The sequence below is a fragment of the Engystomops pustulosus genome, chromosome 1 (genome assembly GCF_040894005.1).
Source record: "Engystomops pustulosus chromosome 1, aEngPut4.maternal, whole genome shotgun sequence".
NCBI classification, from domain to species: domain Eukaryota; kingdom Metazoa; phylum Chordata; class Amphibia; order Anura; family Leptodactylidae; genus Engystomops; species Engystomops pustulosus.
In genome coordinates this window covers 192,646,781-192,665,366 of record NC_092411.1, presented here as the reverse complement: position 1 = coordinate 192,665,366, position 18,586 = coordinate 192,646,781, and the positions used below count along the sequence as shown (strand labels likewise).

General features: G+C 41.4%; 15 non-coding genes across 15 annotated transcripts; all 15 read right to left on the bottom strand.

The window, feature by feature from the left end:
* Nucleotides 1-727: 727 nt before the first annotated feature.
* On the bottom strand, nucleotides 728-800 carry TRNAK-UUU (transfer RNA lysine (anticodon UUU)). Its single transcript has one exon. It is a non-coding gene; the product is annotated as a tRNA-Lys (tRNA).
* A 441-nt stretch (nucleotides 801-1,241) lies between these two features.
* TRNAK-UUU (transfer RNA lysine (anticodon UUU)) lies at nucleotides 1,242-1,314 on the bottom strand. Its single transcript has one exon. It is a non-coding gene; the product is annotated as a tRNA-Lys (tRNA).
* Nucleotides 1,315-2,783: 1,469 nt separating this feature from the next.
* Nucleotides 2,784-2,856, bottom strand: TRNAK-UUU (transfer RNA lysine (anticodon UUU)). Its single transcript has one exon. It is a non-coding gene; the product is annotated as a tRNA-Lys (tRNA).
* A 441-nt stretch (nucleotides 2,857-3,297) lies between these two features.
* TRNAK-UUU (transfer RNA lysine (anticodon UUU)) lies at nucleotides 3,298-3,370 on the bottom strand. Its single transcript has one exon. It is a non-coding gene; the product is annotated as a tRNA-Lys (tRNA).
* A 955-nt stretch (nucleotides 3,371-4,325) lies between these two features.
* TRNAK-UUU (transfer RNA lysine (anticodon UUU)) lies at nucleotides 4,326-4,398 on the bottom strand. Its single transcript has one exon. It is a non-coding gene; the product is annotated as a tRNA-Lys (tRNA).
* Nucleotides 4,399-4,839: 441 nt separating this feature from the next.
* Nucleotides 4,840-4,912, bottom strand: TRNAK-UUU (transfer RNA lysine (anticodon UUU)). The gene has a single exon. It is a non-coding gene; the product is annotated as a tRNA-Lys (tRNA).
* A 441-nt stretch (nucleotides 4,913-5,353) lies between these two features.
* TRNAK-UUU (transfer RNA lysine (anticodon UUU)) lies at nucleotides 5,354-5,426 on the bottom strand. Its single transcript has one exon. It is a non-coding gene; the product is annotated as a tRNA-Lys (tRNA).
* A 955-nt stretch (nucleotides 5,427-6,381) lies between these two features.
* On the bottom strand, nucleotides 6,382-6,454 carry TRNAK-UUU (transfer RNA lysine (anticodon UUU)). The gene has a single exon. It is a non-coding gene; the product is annotated as a tRNA-Lys (tRNA).
* Nucleotides 6,455-6,895: 441 nt separating this feature from the next.
* TRNAK-UUU (transfer RNA lysine (anticodon UUU)) lies at nucleotides 6,896-6,968 on the bottom strand. The gene has a single exon. It is a non-coding gene; the product is annotated as a tRNA-Lys (tRNA).
* A 441-nt stretch (nucleotides 6,969-7,409) lies between these two features.
* TRNAK-UUU (transfer RNA lysine (anticodon UUU)) lies at nucleotides 7,410-7,482 on the bottom strand. Its single transcript has one exon. It is a non-coding gene; the product is annotated as a tRNA-Lys (tRNA).
* Nucleotides 7,483-8,437: 955 nt separating this feature from the next.
* Nucleotides 8,438-8,510, bottom strand: TRNAK-UUU (transfer RNA lysine (anticodon UUU)). The gene has a single exon. It is a non-coding gene; the product is annotated as a tRNA-Lys (tRNA).
* Nucleotides 8,511-8,951: 441 nt separating this feature from the next.
* TRNAK-UUU (transfer RNA lysine (anticodon UUU)) lies at nucleotides 8,952-9,024 on the bottom strand. The gene has a single exon. It is a non-coding gene; the product is annotated as a tRNA-Lys (tRNA).
* Nucleotides 9,025-9,465: 441 nt separating this feature from the next.
* On the bottom strand, nucleotides 9,466-9,538 carry TRNAK-UUU (transfer RNA lysine (anticodon UUU)). The gene has a single exon. It is a non-coding gene; the product is annotated as a tRNA-Lys (tRNA).
* A 441-nt stretch (nucleotides 9,539-9,979) lies between these two features.
* Nucleotides 9,980-10,052, bottom strand: TRNAK-UUU (transfer RNA lysine (anticodon UUU)). The gene has a single exon. It is a non-coding gene; the product is annotated as a tRNA-Lys (tRNA).
* A 6,882-nt stretch (nucleotides 10,053-16,934) lies between these two features.
* TRNAK-UUU (transfer RNA lysine (anticodon UUU)) lies at nucleotides 16,935-17,007 on the bottom strand. The gene has a single exon. It is a non-coding gene; the product is annotated as a tRNA-Lys (tRNA).
* Between the last annotated feature and the right edge of the window lie 1,579 nt (nucleotides 17,008-18,586).

Sequence of the window (18,586 nt, the reverse complement as noted above, 5' to 3'; positions counted from 1 at the left end):
AAGATATAAATGTATCTATTCTCAGTGAGTTTACAATGTCCCTAGATCTTTAACATACAGTAGCCAAACTTTCCAAAGGACGTAAATAGAATTTGATGGCATCAAGGTACATATTTGAAAGTATAATGTCATACTTAAAGCTGTCTACTGCTTCCTTTATTGACATGTCAATTTAAGAGGAAACTAAGAAACTGTTTCTTGTAAAAGGACTGCTGCCTGAACAGGGACTTGAACCCTGGACCCTCAGATTAAAAGTCTGATGCTCTACCGACTGAGCTATCCAAGCTCTGAAACAGCTCTCACTGAGATAGAAAAAAATACTGAGGTTAAATGAAGGAGAATATAAGGTCCTCATAGTCCATTAACGGCAAAATGAAAAGTTCTTGATTTCATAAATACTTTGGAGTATTACTGTTGAAGTTGTTAGAGATCTTCATGCAAATGGACATAATCACTCAATTAAGAAATATATGCTAAACTTCCACACTGTAAATATGGTTTTAAAGAAACATCAAAGATATAAATGTATCTATTCTCAGTGAGTTTACAATGTCCCTAGATCTTTAACATACAGTAGCCAAACTTTCCAAAGGACGTAAATAGAATTTGATGGCATCAAGGTACATATTTGAAAGTATAATGTCATAATTAAAGCTGTCTACTGCTTCCTTTATTGACATGTCAATTTAAGAGGAAACTAAGAAACTGTTTCTTGTAAAAGGACTGCTGCCTGAACAGGGACTTGAACCCTGGACCCTCAGATTAAAAGTCTGATGCTCTACCGACTGAGCTATCCAGGCCCTGAAAAAGCTCTCACTGAGATAGAAAAAAATACTGAGGTTAAATGAAGGAGAATATAAGGTCCTCATAGTCCATTAACGGCAAAATGAAAAGTTCTTGATTTCATAAATACTTTGGAGTATTACTGTTGAAGTTGTTAGAGATCTTCATGCAAATGGACATAATCACTCAATCAAGAAATATATGCTAAACTTCCACACTGTAAATATGGTTTTAAAGAAACATCAAAGATATAAATGTATCTATTCTCTGCGAGTTTACAATGTCCCTAGATCTTTAACATACAGTAGCCAAACTTTCCAAAGGACGTAAATAGAATTTGATGGCATCAAGGTACATATTTGAAAGTATAATGTCATACTTAAAGCTGTCTACTGCTTCCTTTATTGACATGTCAATTTAAGAGGAAACTAAGAAACTGTTTCTTGTAAAAGGACTGCCGCCTGAACAGGGACTTGAACCCTGGACCCTCAGATTAAAAGTCTGATGCTCTACCGACTGAGCTATCCAGGCTCTGAAACAGCTCGCACTGAGATAGAAAAAAATACTGAGGTTAAATGAAGGAGAATATAAGGTCCTCATAGTCCATTAACGGCAAAATGAAAAGTTCTTGATTTCATAAATACTTTGGAGTATTACTGTTGAAGTTGTTAGAGATCTTCATGCAAATGGACATAATCACTCAATCAAGAAATATATGCTAAACTTCCACACTGTAAATATGGTTTTAAAGAAACATCAAAGATATAAATGTATCTATTCTCAGTGAGTTTACAATGTCCCTAGATCTTTAACATACAGTAGCCAAACTTTCCAAAGGACGTAAATAGAATTTGATGGCATCAAGGTACATATTTGAAAGTATAATGTCATACTTAAAGCTGTCTACTGCTTCCTTTATTGACATGTCAATTTAAGAGGAAACTAAGAAACTGTTTCTTGTAAAAGGACTGCCGCCTGAACAGGGACTTGAACCCTGGACCCTCAGATTAAAAGTCTGATGCTCTACCGACCGAGCTATCCAGGCTCTGAAAAAGCTCTCACTGAGATAGAAAAAAATACTGAGGTTAAATGAAGGAGAATATAAGGTCCTCATAGTCCATTAACGGCAAAATGAAAAGTTCTTGATTTCATAAATACTTTGGAGTATTACTGTTAAAGTTGTTAGAGATCTTCATGCAAATGGACATAATCACTCAATCAAGAAATATATGCTAAACTTCCACACTGTAAATATGGTTTTAAAGAAACATCAAAGATATAAATGTATCTATTCTCAGTGAGTTTACAATGTCCCTAGATCTTTAACATACAGTAGCCAAACTTTCCAAAGGACGTAAATAGAATTTGATGGCATCAAGGTACATATTTGAAAGTATAATGTCATACTTAAAGCTGTCTACTGCTTCCTTTATTGACATGTCAATTTAAGAGGAAACTAAGAAACTGTTTCTTGTAAAAGGACTGCTGCCTGAACAGGGACTTGAACCCTGGACCCTCAGATTAAAAGTCTGATGCTCTACCGACTGAGCTATCCAAGCTCTGAAACAGCTCTCACTGAGATAGAAAAAAATACTGAGGTTAAATGAAGGAGAATATAAGGTCCTCATAGTCCATTAACGGCAAAATGAAAAGTTCTTGATTTCATAAATACTTTGGAGTATTACTGTTGAAGTTGTTAGAGATCTTCATGCAAATGGACATAATCACTCAATTAAGAAATATATGCTAAACTTCCACACTGTAAATATGGTTTTAAAGAAACATCAAAGATATAAATGTATCTATTCTCAGTGAGTTTACAATGTCCCTAGATCTTTAACATACAGTAGCCAAACTTTCCAAAGGACGTAAATAGAATTTGATGGCATCAAGGTACATATTTGAAAGTATAATGTCATAATTAAAGCTGTCTACTGCTTCCTTTATTGACATGTCAATTTAAGAGGAAACTAAGAAACTGTTTCTTGTAAAAGGACTGCTGCCTGAACAGGGACTTGAACCCTGGACCCTCAGATTAAAAGTCTGATGCTCTACCGACTGAGCTATCCAGGCTCTGAAAAAGCTCTCACTGAGATAGAAAAAAATACTGAGGTTAAATGAAGGAGAATATAAGGTCCTCATAGTCCATTAACGGCAAAATGAAAAGTTCTTGATTTCATAAATACTTTGGAGTATTACTGTTGAAGTTGTTAGAGATCTTCATGCAAATGGACATAATCACTCAATCAAGAAATATATGCTAAACTTCCACACTGTAAATATGGTTTTAAAGAAACATCAAAGATATAAATGTATCTATTCTCTGCGAGTTTACAATGTCCCTAGATCTTTAACATACAGTAGCCAAACTTTCCAAAGGACGTAAATAGAATTTGATGGCATCAAGGTACATATTTGAAAGTATAATGTCATACTTAAAGCTGTCTACTGCTTCCTTTATTGACATGTCAATTTAAGAGGAAACTAAGAAACTGTTTCTTGTAAAAGGACTGCCGCCTGAACAGGGACTTGAACCCTGGACCCTCAGATTAAAAGTCTGATGCTCTACCGACTGAGCTATCCAGGCTCTGAAACAGCTCGCACTGAGATAGAAAAAAATACTGAGGTTAAATGAAGGAGAATATAAGGTCCTCATAGTCCATTAACGGCAAAATGAAAAGTTCTTGATTTCATAAATACTTTGGAGTATTACTGTTGAAGTTGTTAGAGATCTTCATGCAAATGGACATAATCACTCAATCAAGAAATATATGCTAAACTTCCACACTGTAAATATGGTTTTAAAGAAACATCAAAGATATAAATGTATCTATTCTCAGTGAGTTTACAATGTCCCTAGATCTTTAACATACAGTAGCCAAACTTTCCAAAGGACGTAAATAGAATTTGATGGCATCAAGGTACATATTTGAAAGTATAATGTCATACTTAAAGCTGTCTACTGCTTCCTTTATTGACATGTCAATTTAAGAGGAAACTAAGAAACTGTTTCTTGTAAAAGGACTGCCGCCTGAACAGGGACTTGAACCCTGGACCCTCAGATTAAAAGTCTGATGCTCTACCGACCGAGCTATCCAGGCTCTGAAAAAGCTCTCACTGAGATAGAAAAAAATACTGAGGTTAAATGAAGGAGAATATAAGGTCCTCATAGTCCATTAACGGCAAAATGAAAAGTTCTTGATTTCATAAATACTTTGGAGTATTACTGTTAAAGTTGTTAGAGATCTTCATGCAAATGGACATAATCACTCAATCAAGAAATATATGCTAAACTTCCACACTGTAAATATGGTTTTAAAGAAACATCAAAGATATAAATGTATCTATTCTCAGTGAGTTTACAATGTCCCTAGATCTTTAACATACAGTAGCCAAACTTTCCAAAGGACGTAAATAGAATTTGATGGCATCAAGGTACATATTTGAAAGAATAATGTCATACTTAAAGCTGTCTACTGCTTCCTTTATTGACATGTCAATTTAAGAGGAAACTAAGAAACTGTTTCTTGTAAAAGGACTGCCGCCTGAACAGGGACTTGAACCCTGGACCCTCAGATTAAAAGTCTGATGCTCTACCGACTGAGCTATCCAGGCTCTGAAAAAGCTTTCACTGAGATAGAAAAAAATACTGAGGTTAAATGAAGGAGAATATAAGGTCCTCATAGTCCATTAACGGCAAAATGAAAAGTTCTTGATTTCATAAATACTTTGGAGTATTACTGTTAAAGTTGTTAGAGATCTTCATGCAAATGGACATAATCACTCAATCAAGAAATATATGCTAAACTTCCACACTGTAAATATGGTTTTAAAGAAACATCAAAGATATAAATGTATCTATTCTCAGTGAGTTTACAATGTCCCTAGATCTTTAACATACAGTAGCCAAACTTTCCAAAGGACGTAAATAGAATTTGATGGCATCAAGGTACATATTTGAAAGTATAATGTCATACTTAAAGCTGTCTACTGCTTCCTTTATTGACATGTCAATTTAAGAGGAAACTAAGAAACTGTTTCTTGTAAAAGGACTGCCGCCTGAACAGGGACTTGAACCCTGGACCCTCAGATTAAAAGTCTGATGCTCTACCGACTGAGCTATCCAGGCTCTGAAAAAGCTTTCACTGAGATAGAAAAAAATACTGAGGTTAAATGAAGGAGAATATAAGGTCCTCATAGTCCATTAACGGCAAAATGAAAAGTTCTTGATTTCATAAATACTTTGGAGTATTACTGTTGAAGTTGTTAGAGATCTTCATGCAAATGGACATAATCACTCAATCAAGAAATATATGCTAAACTTCCACACTGTAAATATGGTTTTAAAGAAACATCAAAGATATAAATGTATCTATTCTCAGTGAGTTTACAATGTCCCTAGATCTTTAACATACAGTAGCCAAACTTTCCAAAGGACGTAAATAGAATTTGATGGCATCAAGGTACATATTTGAAAGTATAATGTCATACTTAAAGCTGTCTACTGCTTCCTTTATTGACATGTCAATTTAAGAGGAAACTAAGAAACTGTTTCTTGTAAAAGGACTGCCGCCTGAACAGGGACTTGAACCCTGGACCCTCAGATTAAAAGTCTGATGCTCTACCGACTGAGCTATCCAGGCTCTGAAAAAGCTCTCACTGAGATAGAAAAAAATACTGAGGTTAAATGAAGGAGAATATAAGGTCCTCATAGTCCATTAACGGCAAAATGAAAAGTTCTTGATTTCATAAATACTTTGGAGTATTACTGTTGAAGTTGTTAGAGATCTTCATGCAAATGGACATAATCACTCAATCAAGAAATATATGCTAAACTTCCACACTGTAAATATGGTTTTAAAGAAACATCAAAGATATAAATGTATCTATTCTCAGTGAGTTTACAATGTCCCTAGATCTTTAACATACAGTAGCCAAACTTTCCAAAGGACGTAAATAGAATTTGATGGCATCAAGGTACATATTTGAAAGTATAATGTCATACTTAAAGCTGTCTACTGCTTCCTTTATTGACATGTCAATTTAAGAGGAAACTAAGAAACTGTTTCTTGTAAAAGGACTGCCGCCTGAACAGGGACTTGAACCCTGGACCCTCAGATTAAAAGTCTGATGCTCTACCGACTGAGCTGTCCAGGCTCTGAAAAAGCTCTCACTGAGATAGAAAAAAATACTGAGGTTAAATGAAGGAGAATATAAGGTCCTCATAGTCCATTAACGGCAAAATGAAAAGTTCTTGATTTCATAAATACTTTGGAGTATTACTGTTGAAGTTGTTAGAGATCTTCATGCAAATGGACATAATCACTCAATCAAGAAATATATGCTAAACTTCCACACTGTAAATATGGTTTTAAAGAAACATCAAAGATATAAATGTATCTATTCTCAGCGAGTTTACAATGTCCCTAGATCTTTAACATACAGTAGCCAAACTTTCCAAAGGACGTAAATAGAATTTGATGGCATCAAGGTACATATTTGAAAGTATAATGTCATACTTAAAGCTGTCTACTGCTTCCTTTATTGACATGTCAATTTAAGAGGAAACTAAGAAACTTTTTCTTGTAAAAGGACTGCCGCCTGAACAGGGACTTGAACCCTGGACCCTCAGATTAAAAGTCTGATGCTCTACCGACTGAGCTATCCAGGCTCTGAAAAAGCTCGCACTGAGATAGAAAAAAATACTGAGGTTAAATGAAGGAGAATATAAGGTCCTCATAGTCCATTAACGGCAAAATGAAAAGTTCTTGATTTCATAAATACTTTGGAGTATTACTGTTGAAGTTGTTAGAGATCTTCATGCAAATGGACATAATCACTCAATCAAGAAATATATGCTAAACTTCCACACTGTAAATATGGTTTTAAAGAAACATCAAAGATATAAATGTATCTATTCTCAGTGAGTTTACAATGTCCCTAGATCTTTAACATACAGTAGCCAAACTTTCCAAAGGACGTAAATAGAATTTGATGGCATCAAGGTACATATTTGAAAGTATAATGTCATACTTAAAGCTGTCTACTGCTTTCTTTATTGACATGTCAATTTAAGAGGAAACTAAGAAACTTTTTCTTGTAAAAGGACTGCCGCCTGAACAGGGACTTGAACCCTGGACCCTCAGATTAAAAGTCTGATGCTCTACCGACTGAGCTATCCAGGCTCTGAAAAAGCTCTCACTGAGATAGAAAAAAATACTGAGGTTAAATGAAGGAGAATATAAGGTCCTCATAGTCCATTAACGGCAAAATGAAAAGTTCTTGATTTCATAAATACTTTGGAGTATTACTGTTGAAGTTGTTAGAGATCTTCATGCAAATGGACATAATCACTCAATCAAGAAATATATGCTAAACTTCCACACTGTAAATATGGTTTTAAAGAAACATCAAAGATATAAATGTATCTATTCTCTGCGAGTTTACAATGTCCCTAGATCTTTAACATACAGTAGCCAAACTTTCCAAAGGACGTAAATAGAATTTGATGGCATCAAGGTACATATTTGAAAGTATAATGTCATACTTAAAGCTGTCTACTGCTTCCTTTATTGACATGTCAATTTAAGAGGAAACTAAGAAACTGTTTCTTGTAAAAGGACTGCCGCCTGAACAGGGACTTGAACCCTGGACCCTCAGATTAAAAGTCTGATGCTCTACCGACTGAGCTATCCAGGCTCTGAAACAGCTCGCACTGAGATAGAAAAAAATACTGAGGTTAAATGAAGGAGAATATAAGGTCCTCATAGTCCATTAACGGCAAAATGAAAAGTTCTTGATTTCATAAATACTTTGGAGTATTACTGTTGAAGTTGTTAGAGATCTTCATGCAAATGGACATAATCACTCAATCAAGAAATATATGCTAAACTTCCACACTGTAAATATGGTTTTAAAGAAACATCAAAGATATAAATGTATCTATTCTCAGTGAGTTTACAATGTCCCTAGATCTTTAACATACAGTAGCCAAACTTTCCAAAGGACGTAAATAGAATTTGATGGCATCAAGGTACATATTTGAAAGTATAATGTCATACTTAAAGCTGTCTACTGCTTCCTTTATTGACATGTCAATTTAAGAGGAAACTAAGAAACTGTTTCTTGTAAAAGGACTGCCGCCTGAACAGGGACTTGAACCCTGGACCCTCAGATTAAAAGTCTGATGCTCTACCGACCGAGCTATCCAGGCTCTGAAAAAGCTCTCACTGAGATAGAAAAAAATACTGAGGTTAAATGAAGGAGAATATAAGGTCCTCATAGTCCATTAACGGCAAAATGAAAAGTTCTTGATTTCATAAATACTTTGGAGTATTACTGTTAAAGTTGTTAGAGATCTTCATGCAAATGGACATAATCACTCAATCAAGAAATATATGCTAAACTTCCACACTGTAAATATGGTTTTAAAGAAACATCAAAGATATAAATGTATCTATTCTCAGTGAGTTTACAATGTCCCTAGATCTTTAACATACAGTAGCCAAACTTTCCAAAGGACGTAAATAGAATTTGATGGCATCAAGGTACATATTTGAAAGTATAATGTCATACTTAAAGCTGTCTACTGCTTCCTTTATTGACATGTCAATTTAAGAGGAAACTAAGAAACTTTTTCTTGTAAAAGGACTGCTGCCTGAACAGGGACTTGAACCCTGGACCCTCAGATTAAAAGTCTGATGCTCTACCGACTGAGCTATCCAGGCTCTGAAAAAGCTCTCACTGAGATAGAAAAAAATACTGAGGTTAAATGAAGGAGAATATAAGGTCCTCATAGTCCATTAACGGCAAAATGAAAAGTTCTTGATTTCATAAATACTTTGGAGTATTACTGTTGAAGTTGTTAGAGATCTTCATGCAAATGGACATAATCACTCAATTAAGAAATATATGCTAAACTTCCACACTGTAAATATGGTTTTAAAGAAACATCAAAGATATAAATGTATCTATTCTCAGTGAGTTTACAATGTCCCTAGATCTTTAACATACAGTAGCCAAACTTTCCAAAGGACGTAAATAGAATTTGATGGCATCAAGGTACATATTTGAAAGTATAATGTCATACTTAAAGCTGTCTACTGCTTCCTTTATTGACATGTCAATTTAAGAGGAAACTAAGAAACTGTTTCTTGTAAAAGGACTGCCGCCTGAACAGGGACTTGAACCCTGGACCCTCAGATTAAAAGTCTGATGCTCTACCGACTGAGCTATCCAGGCTCTGAAAAAGCTCTCACTGAGATAGAAAAAAATACTGAGGTTAAATGAAGGAGAATATAAGGTCCTCATAGTCCATTAACGGCAAAATGAAAAGTTCTTGATTTCATAAATACTTTGGAGTATTACTGTTGAAGTTGTTAGAGATCTTCATGCAAATGGACATAATCACTCAATCAAGAAATATATGCTAAACTTCCACACTGTAAATATGGTTTTAAAGAAACATCAAAGATATAAATGTATCTATTCTCAGCGAGTTTACAATGTCCCTAGATCTTTAACATACAGTAGCCAAACTTTCCAAAGGACGTAAATAGAATTTGATGGCATCAAGGTACATATTTGAAAGTATAATGTCATACTTAAAGCTGTCTACTGCTTCCTTTATTGACATGTCAATTTAAGAGGAAACTAAGAAACTTTTTCTTGTAAAAGGACTGCCGCCTGAACAGGGACTTGAACCCTGGACCCTCAGATTAAAAGTCTGATGCTCTACCGACTGAGCTATCCAGGCTCTGAAAAAGCTCTCACTGAGATAGAAAAAAATACTGAGGTTAAATGAAGGAGAATATAAGGTCCTCATAGTCCATTAACGGCAAAATGAAAAGTTCTTGATTTCATAAATACTTTGGAGTATTACTGTTGAAGTTGTTAGAGATCTTCATGCAAATGGACATAATCACTCAATCAAGAAATATATGCTAAACTTCCACACTGTAAATATGGTTTTAAAGAAACATCAAAGATATAAATGTATCTATTCTCAGTGAGTTTACAATGTCCCTAGATCTTTAACATACAGTAGCCAAACTTTCCAAAGGACGTAAATAGAATTTGATGGCATCAAGGTACATATTTGAAAGTATAATGTCATACTTAAAGCTGTCTACTGCTTCCTTTATTGACATGTCAATTTAAGAGGAAACTAAGAAACTGTTTCTTGTAAAAGGACTGCCGCCTGAACAGGGACTTGAACCCTGGACCCTCAGATTAAAAGTCTGATGCTCTACCGACTGAGCTATCCAGGCTCTGAAAAAGCTCTCACTGAGATAGAAAAAAATACTGAGGTTAAATGAAGGAGAATATAAGGTCCTCATAGTCCATTAACGGCAAAATGAAAAGTTCTTGATTTCATAAATACTTTGGAGTATTACTGTTGAAGTTGTTAGAGATCTTCATGCAAATGGACATAATCACTCAATGAAGAAATATATGCTAAACTTCCACACTGTAAATATGGTTTTAAAGAAACATCAAAGATATAAATGTATCTATTCTCAGCGAGTTTACAATGTCCCTAGATCTTTAACATACAGTAGCCAAACTTTCCAAAGGACGTAAATAGAATTTAATGGCATCAAGGTACATATTTGAGGGGGCGTGGCCTGATGCCGGACTGAGAAGGACGTGCGCCGCGGAGCTCCCGGGACCCGACACCCCATCTCCCTCCTAGGGCAGCCATCCCTCACTTGTGCCCGTTCCCCTCCGCCCCGGGGTGCCCCACACACCTGCCGCTGTCCTCCGGTGCCGTTTTGGAGGCGGCTGCGGACGCCGCGCCGCTCCTCCGTGCTCCCCCGCGGCCGACCACGTGACCCGCATGGCGGCCCGCTCCTAGCCGCCCGGTGCAGCGGTAAACCGATCGCCGGGGACATTTTCCTGCACCTTGCCGCCTGGACATCGCTCCCACCGCCGAGGGCACTGTGACAGCGCTCCAGCCAGCCCTTTATCCTGCTGGAGGCGCCATCCTGTGGACTCCCCTGCGCTGCCTGAGGCCTAGGCGCGCAGGGTTAACCCTGTCACTGCTGGACTGATCCAGGACCAGGTAGGGAAGTAATTCCCCTGCTGCTGCCCACCTCTGCCCTGGGGACCCCAAGCTATACAGCCCAGCACTGAGTCCTCCATATTCCCAGAGATCCCCTGTTCCTGGGTTCTGTTTTATATTAACCCTTGCAGTCCTGCTGCAATACTCCACGTGGGTTTGGACTGTATCTCTGCTAACTACTGGACGCTAGGCTTCCTGATTGTTTATCACTGGCCCCCCCCTGCCCAGACGCCATGGGTAATCGGAGGAAGACGGCTAAAATGCTCAAAGCAGCGTCCGGGGTCTCTGCACCTCCTTCGGATGATGAATCCGTCCATGGGGATCCTCCATTCCAGTCCCTGGAACCCCTGGATGCGCAGGAATGCTCCACATCACAAGCCGTTCTGGAGCAGATACAGTCAAACGCTGCCAAAAAGTTAGGGAGATTCTCCCGCACACAGCCTTGCTCTCCTCAGGGGTCCCCAAACTCCTCTCCCTCCCTCTTTGAAGGCTCCCAGAGCCCGCCACAGCTTGTAAGCTATGAAGAGGGTGCTGATCCGTCTGACGCGGCCACGGAGTTGGATCGGAAATTTGCAGAGGTGCTGGCGGCCATTAACGGATGCCAATCCAAACTGGTCACCAAGGTGGATGAGCTGCGACAGGACTTTGTTCTATTACGACATGATGTCCACAAAGCCAAAGAGCGAATCACCGAAACTGAACGCAGAATATCTGAGGTGGAGGATGTCCAGAGGCCTATGCCGACACAGATCAGAGAGCTTCAGCGCCAAATGTCTGCATCCATCGACAGAGCTGATGACCTCGAAAACCGCCTGCGACGGAACAACGTCAGAGTGGTTGGTCTCCCCGAAAAAGTGGAAGGGTCTGACCCTGTATCCTTTTTTGAAAATTGGCTCAAAAATATGCTTCCTGCAGATACCTTCTCCCCGTTCTTCACAGTGGAAAGGGCCCATCGCGTGCCATCCCGCCCTGGCCCCCCAGGGGGCAATCCGAGACCCTTCCTGGCCCGGCTGCTGCACTTTAGGGACAGGGACTCTATCCTCAGGGCTGTCCGTACCAAGGGAGAAATTCTCTATGCCAACAGCAGAGTGTCCTTCTACCCTGATTTCTCTGCATCCGTCAGGAAACAGCGAGCACAATTCACCGAGGTCCGTGCCCGTCTCCGTGACAAGGGGTATAAATACTCCATGATGTACCCTTCCAAGCTCCGAATTGTGGACGGCCAGAAGACTCGTTTCTTCACCTGCCCAACCGAAGCACTTCACTGGGCTGACGCAGCCCCTCGGGCTCCTGCTGGAAGGCCCGCACCTCCTGAGTGACTGGACTCACATATCCTTTTATCTGATGTGCTATGACAATGCTGGACTTAGTCCTGAATAGTTATCTAGGGGTCCCAAATCACTGTTACAGTTTTCTAATATTTGTTTACACATTACGTGCCTCACAAATGTACCCTGTGATTGATTTGTGTTCTCTGTTTGGTCATATCGACCAGTGCGCCACATATGGCACTTCATTCTTTCCCTATTCCCCCCCCTCCTCCTCTCCCCTCCCCCTTCCCCCTCCCCTCCCCCTTCCCCCATCCCCTATCTCCTCTTTGGTTTTCTCTAAATATGGCTGCCTAATAACCTCCTGATCATATATACATTAAGGGTTGAAGGTCCCGGGACAAATGGTGTAGGTTTGTCTTGAGTTAGGGACCACTGTTCTACTCTTTGATTGTTATTGGGTATAGGTCTACACTACTGCTGTTAGGGTGTTAGACAGGGGGTTTGTATTCTTGGGATTGTTAGTTCAGTTCTGTTATATTTGTTATGCTCACTGTTGTCTGTCTGTCTATGTCTTTGTGGTATGAAAGGATGAATGCTTGGTTGCTCACGTCTCCTTCCCCACACCCCTTTCCCTTCCGCTAAGATGTCTTCACTTAAGGTAATGAGCTGGAATGTGAGGGGACTTAATTCTAAATTCAAGAGGGCTCTGATGTTAGATGTCATTAAGCGTCAAGCCCCTCACATTGTATGTATCCAAGAGACACACCTTACGGGTCAGAAGGTCCTCTCCCTGAAGCGGGCCTGGGTGGCTAGAGGGTATCATTCCTCCTACTCTGTCTACGCTAGGGGAGTATCCATACTCATATCCAAAGCGCTTCCCATAGAGGTCATACAGGTAGCACCGGATCACTTTGGCCGTTATGTGATCGTACATTGTGCCTTGTGGGGCTTTACCTTTACTATAGCGTCTATTTATGTCCCCCCTCCCTTTGATCCAGCTGTATTGCACCTAATATCCAGTAAGCTGGCTGCTATGCCTCCCAGTCCGATACTCTGCATTGGTGACTTCAATGCAGTCCCTAATCCCTCCTTAGATCGTACAAGTGGTCTGGACACAGGCTCGGTCCGTCTGAACGAGTGGCTCACTTCTCTAGACCTCGCCGATGTTTGGCGTAGTAAACACCCTCAAGAGAGAGAATATTCATTCTATTCCTCTGTGCACAGGAGCTTCTCTCGGATTGATCTGGCCTTTGTCTCCCCTGATATGTTGCCGCACGTTGACCAGGTATCCTATTGCCCACGCAGTGCATCAGACCACTCCGCCTTGCTCATTAGTCTCCTTATAGGCCCCCCCAGCGACTCCCGCGTATGGCGCCTGCACCCGGCCTGGCTCCAATCCCCAGCGGTCCTGAGTACTGTCAGGGCTGCGCACAGCGAGTTCTGGGATGTACACTCAACCCATCCTGATCCTCTCCTAGTCTGGGACTCGTACAAGTCCTCGGTGCGGGGAGCATTCATGTCAGGTGTAGCTGGCCATAGAAAGTCTCTAAACGCGCAGGAGGAGAGGCTGACCGCTGCACTGGTAAATGCAGAAAAGGAGTATCTAGAGAAACCTACTCCGGGGAATAAAAAGACTTGGGCTCAGGCGCAGAGGAACCATCTAGCTGTAGTGAAGGAGCGCACCAGTAAGCGCCTGCTAGCCAGGGAAGCGTCCATCTTTGAATTCGGAGATAAAAATGGGAAGCTGCTTGCGTATTTATCGCGGGCTGAACGTCCTTGTGCTTCCGTTCCCTCTATCCTTAACAGTAGTGGAACCCTGATCACAGAACCCCGGGCCATAAACATGGTATTTCATGAATTCTATTCCTCTCTTTACAGCTCCAGATTGTCCGCCTCTTCCGTCGAGATTTCCAGATTCCTTGACAGTCTTCCACTTTGGAGACTCACATCGGCACAGTCATCGGAGCTTGATGCTCCGCTCTCGGCGGAGGAGGTGGAACTGGCCATCCAATCGTTGCCCCTCGGTAAGACACCTGGACTTGATGGGCTGGGAGGTGAGTGGTATAGGGATAACTGTGAGACCCTGGTCCCTCATCTACTTAGCCTGTACTCCGATGCGCTCGACAGTGGTTCCCTCCCTGACTCCATGCGAGAGGCCCTTATTGTAGTTCTTCCTAAGCCTGGCAAGGATCCCCTGCTTCCCGACTCGTACCGCCCAATTTCCCTCCTAAACTCAGATGTTAAAATCCTAGCAAAAATTCTGGCAACAAGGCTTAATAAAGTGATATTATCCTTGGTTCACCCGGACCAGACAGGCTTTATGCCTGGGAGGGGAACTGACATAAATATACAAAGACTACACCTGAATATAGCAGAGGCAGAGCGGTCTCCAGACCCTGGGTTTATCTTATCCTTAGACAATTGTAAGGCGTTTGACTCTGTGGAATGGGCATATCTGTGGACCCTTTTGCCTAGAATGGGTCTTGGCCCTCGATTTACAGCATTAGTTAAACTACTGTATAATGATCCCAAGGCTAGGGTGCGGACTAATCTTAACATCTCACCTACTCTCCCTATGGCCAGGGGCACTAGGCAGGGCTGCCCGCTATCTCCCCTCCTCTTCGCACTTGCCATTGAGCCCCTTGCTGTGGCGATCCGTCACTCTGATAGCATTAAGGGTATTACTAGAGGTCCTATCATTGAAAAGGTATCTCTCTACGCTGATGATACACTTGTATACCTTGGAGACGTGGGCCCCTCTCTGGAATCCCTTCTGTCCCTGATAGAACGCTACGGGGGGTTCTCAGGTCTCCGGGTTAACTGGGACAAATCGGTCCTTTTCCCCTTATCTGATGTAGGGGTACACTCCCTCCCCGTCCCAGTCCAGGTGGTGTCCACCTTTAAATATCTGGGAGTTCAGGTGTCACGCAGGGTCCAGGCATATACGGAGTTAAACATTACACCCTTGATAACTGCAACGGAATCACGCCTAAAAGCCTGGTCCACTCTCCCCCTGTCTTTGTACGGGCGTATTAACATATTTAAAATGATTTTTCTCCCAAAATTTCTATACCTTTTCCATGCCTGTCCTATACTCCTTCCTAAGAGTTTGTTTAAACGCTTAGACGGCATTCTCAGGTCCTTTTACTGGCAGAGTAGTGCCCCGCGGTTCAGTTTAGCGCTGCTTCAGGCTCCCAAGTCTAGGGGTGGACTGGCTGCCCCGGATCTGTATCTTTATTACCTGGCTTCCCAGCTTGTATATGCCCAGTGGTGGATAGATATAGACATGGGTAATGCAGCTACTGCACTGGCTGGTGCCCTGGTAGGTTCCTACGAGGCCCTTACAAACCTGCTGTACAGGTATAAGTCCCCATCTGATACCCCACTTCCCCTACGTACGGTAGCGGTGTGCTGGCGTAGGGCACAATCCCTGGTAGAACCGAGCAGCTCTCCCCCTCTCTCGCCTAGGACTCCATTGTGGCTCAATCCATGGCTCTCTCACTTCCTCTCCCTCCCGGGCTGGACAATGTGGGGGGCAGCGGGGGTGAAATTTGTAGGCCAGCTCTTATCCCCGGTAGCAGAGTTACTCAGCTTTAACGAGATAAGGGAGAGACATACTGTACCCAATACGGCTAGCTTCCATTACACGCAACTGCGGCACGCATTCAAAGCCCAATTCGGCTCCTTCAGCCTGACAGTGAAATTCTCCAAACTAGAGACTCTGATGAGTACCCCGGACCTCCCTAAGCCACTCACTCAGTGCTATGCTCTCCTACAAGAGCAAAAGTCCAGACCGTTTGATAGAGCCTGTGAACGCTGGAGACAGGATATCCCTGACCTGTCAGATGATGACTGGAGGGAGGTCGAACTGTCCTACTTCACATCTGTAGTGAGTGCGAGGGACTTCCTGATCCAATCTAAATTCCTCCATCGAGTATACTTCACCCCTGCTAGACTATTTCGCATGGGAGCAATGCCTAATGATCTTTGCTTTCGCTGTCAGGCTGAAGTCGGATCCTTCCTGCATTGTGTCTGGTCCTGCCCTAGGGTCCATGTCTTCTGGTCCGAAGTGCTGGAATTCCTAAATATACACTTTGATTTCCCACGCTTGATGTCTCCCTCTGTGTGTCTCCTCGGCATCATAAATGAAGTTGTCAATGGCCACTATGACAAAATTTTCTTTAGGTTTGTCTTATACTACGCCCGAAAAGTGGTGGTGATGACCTGGAAGGACCAGGAGCCCCCTCCATTAAAAAGATGGATACTACTTATTAACAGCGTCATTCCCCACTACCGGTCCCTGTATACCAACAGGAAGTGTCCCCAGAAGTTTGATCGCATCTGGTCCAGATGGTGCGCGACTCCCCATACAGCCTTATAATCACATGTGACATATACTCCTCTCCATGATGAAGGAGACTGAGCGTGCTGGTATGTGTGTGTGTGTGTGTGACTGATTGTCTATGTGTCAATAGTTGTTTGTGTTGTATCAAGATGTCTGGCTGCAGTATCCTGCTGTTATCTATTGTGTAATATCCCTCAGGTAGTTTTGTAACACAGCAAGAACCTGATTGTTACCATGGCTGTTGTATAATAATCCTGTAATGGGGGGAAGGAAATATGTGGCAGACAATCTTGTTTTCTGGTTTTGTTTATTGTAATTGTATAAAATTTCAAAAATTGCAAAAATAAATACTTTTAAAAAAAAAGGTACATATTTGAAAGTATAATGTCATGCTTAAAGCTGTCTACTGCTTCCTTTATTGACATGTCAATTTAAGAGGAAACTAAGAAACTTTTTCTTGTAAAAGGACTGCCGCCTGAACAGGGACTTGAACCCTGGACCCTCAGATTAAAAGTCTGATGCTCTACCGACTGAGCTATCCAGGCTCTGAAAAAGCTCTCACTGAGATAGAAAAAAATACTGAGGTTAAATGAAGGAGAATATAAGGTCCTCATAGTCCATTAACGGCAAAATGAAAAGTTCTTGATTTCATAAATACTTTGGAGTATTACTGTTAAAGTTGTTAGAGATCTTCATGCAAATGGACATAATCACTCAATCAAGAAATATATGCTAAACTTCCACACTGTAAATATGGTTTTAAAGAAACATCAAAGATATAAATGTATCTATTCTCAGTGAGTTTACAATGTCCCTAGATCTTTAATAGAGATGAGCGAACATGCTCGTCCGAGCTTGATGCTCGGTCGAGCATTAGGGTACTCGAAACTGCTCGTTGCTCAGACGAATACTTCGCCCGCTCGAGAAAATGGCAGCTCCCGCCGTTTTGCTTTTTGGCGGCCAGAAACAGAGCCAATCACAAGCCAGGAGACTCTGCACTCCACCCAGCATGACGTGGTACCCTTACACGTCCATAGCAGTGGTTGGCTGGCCAGATCAGGTGACCCTGGGATAGACTAGCCGCTGCCCGCGCTGCTCGGATCATTCTGTGTCTGGATGCCGCTAGGGAGAGAGCTGCTGCTGGTCAGGGAAAGCGTTAGGGTGTTCTATTAGCTTACTGTTAGGCAGGAGTGATTCTCAAAGAACCCAACAGCCCTTCTTAGGGCTACAATAACGTTCTACTTTTTTTATTTTAATTTGCATCTAGTACCATTTTGTGAGGAATTAGCAGGGGGACTTGCTACCGTTGTGTTTAGCTCTTAGTGGCACACATATCCATAGCAAAGACCGAAGTGGGAAAATTTAGTAGGGGTTGGATTTCAATTAGGCACTAACTCAGTGTCATCTCATCTGACAGTAGTGTGCTTTGATACTTGGCTAGAAAATAGCCATAGGAGAATACAAAGAGCTTACTTACGCATACAGTAGCGTTCTATATATTTGATTTCTGGTTGATCTGCTGGTGGCTGTACTTTCTGCAGTGCATGTACTAGCCAATTCTGAGCAATTTGTAGTGAGACTTGCGACCGCTGTGTTCTGCGCTTAGTGACGCACATATCCATAGCAAAGACCGAAGTGGGAAAATTTAGTAGGGGTTGGATTTCAATTAGGCACTAACTCAGTGTCATCTCATCTGACAGTAGTGTGCTTTGATACTTGGCTAGAAAATAGCCATAGGAGAATACAAAGAGCTTACTTACGCATACAGTAGCGTTCTATATATTTGATTTCTGGTTGATCTGCTGGTGGCTGTACTTTCTGCAGTGCATGTACTAGCCAATTCTGAGCAATTTGTAGTGAGACTTGCGACCGCTGTGTTCTGCGCTTAGTGACGCACATATCCATAGCAAAGACCGAAGTGGGAAAATTTAGTAGGGGTTGGATTTCAATTAGGCACTAACTCAGTGTCATCTCATCTGACAGTAGTGTGCTTTGATACTTGGCTAGAAAATAGCCATAGGAGAATACAAAGAGCTTACTTACGCATACAGTAGCGTTCTATATATTTGATTTCTGGTTGATCTGCTGGTGGCTGTACTTTCTGCAGTGCATGTACTAGCCAAT